This window comes from Coenobita brevimanus, chromosome 71 (genome assembly GCF_032717465.1).
Source record: "Coenobita brevimanus isolate Jiangsu-jjx chromosome 71, ASM3271746v2, whole genome shotgun sequence".
Lineage (NCBI taxonomy): Eukaryota > Metazoa > Arthropoda > Malacostraca > Decapoda > Coenobitidae > Coenobita > Coenobita brevimanus.
In genome coordinates this window covers 25,752,796-25,754,224 of record NC_137024.1, presented here as the reverse complement: position 1 = coordinate 25,754,224, position 1,429 = coordinate 25,752,796, and the positions used below count along the sequence as shown (strand labels likewise).

Genomic DNA, 1,429 nt, shown 5'->3' with positions numbered 1-1,429 from the left:
CAGTACGAAATGCTTGGGACTTTCAAAACTTCGATTAATTGATTGTTACATATAAAAGAATATACAGTAATAGTGTACAGTACTGTACATTCCTGTACTAGAGAAAATACACCTCCATCATCACAGAAGTTGTACAGTACATGTTTCATTCATTTATTCATTTGCCAGACGCCATGTATCCCAAACGGGGTGGTCAAGGGCTTAGAGTTAATTGTTTTACAGGGAGGGACACTAATCCTCCACCAACCCCACTTGACACGTAGGGATGCCAACAGCATCTGGTGTTCCCAGGCAGTCACCCATCCAAGCACTAACCAGACCCAACGTTGCTTAACTTCGCTGATCGGATGGGAAGCGGTGTACTCAACGTGGTATGGCCACCCAATCAGCCATGGGAAAATATGAAGTGGGAAACCAATGGGTCAAATGGTTAGACTGACTTGTTGACCCATTCAGTTCAATTTTATATTCTTGCTGCTGCTTTTTTTTTTTTTTTTTTTTTTTTAGGGCAACAGCAATAGCTGGTTAACCCCCTGAAAATGGTGATTTGTTTTACTCTAGCTGGTTTGGTTGTAATATCACATAATATACATGTACAGTAATATAATATTTTGTATGTCACATAATATACCAGAAAGCAGTACTGTACTCACCAATCACATATTTCTGGTGTTCAGAGGAGATTCCATGGTATAATCCAGTGACAGCCCAGTGAACACCACTCAACCTCGTTCTGTTGCGTTACATATTTTTGTTTTCTGTTTCAAGGTAAGTACATCTCTTTTCCTCATGTTTCCACCACATTGGTTCACTTTGGTAGGAGCCATCGCAATATTTATCAGTGATATATACATGAGACCAAACAGGGCACATACAAACAGTGTAAATATGGTGGGCAGCCCGCCATTCGCCCTAGAGGAAGCATTGTAAACTATTGCGGATGGCACAAAAAGATCCCGCCATTTTAAAAACTTCGGTTGGATCTCTGATTTCTTTGGTAAGTTGATTTGAGAATTAATTAACAAAACCTTCAGTTAATTACATTTTCTGGTTGAAAGGTTGTCTTATACTCAAGACTCTGCTGTATATATATAAGTAAAATTTCAATCATCCATTGTAATTCAGTGAAGTCCTACGCCAAATAACTTGAAACACTGGATATTGCATATCCAGCTCGACATTCAGCTTTGAGCCGGATACTGTTGTGACCTTCTGTCTTAAAAACTTTACCCTGAGTAAAAGATGAAAACTAAGCATAAAAAAACAATACAATAATGATGCAGTACAGTACAGTAATACAGTACAGCCATACCCTGATACCTGACGCATCGACAGCCAACTCCCTGCTACATCAAACAGAAGAAGTTGGGGAACATTCCCACAATCCGAACAGCTGTCGATTCACTAGTCTGAACACTCTGCCTCTCCT

General features: G+C 39.7%; 1 pseudogene; it reads right to left on the bottom strand.

Moving 5' to 3' along the window:
* Window positions 1-266: 266 nt before the first annotated feature.
* Window positions 267-385, bottom strand: LOC145406917 (5S ribosomal RNA; annotated as a pseudogene).
* Between the last annotated feature and the right edge of the window lie 1,044 nt (window positions 386-1,429).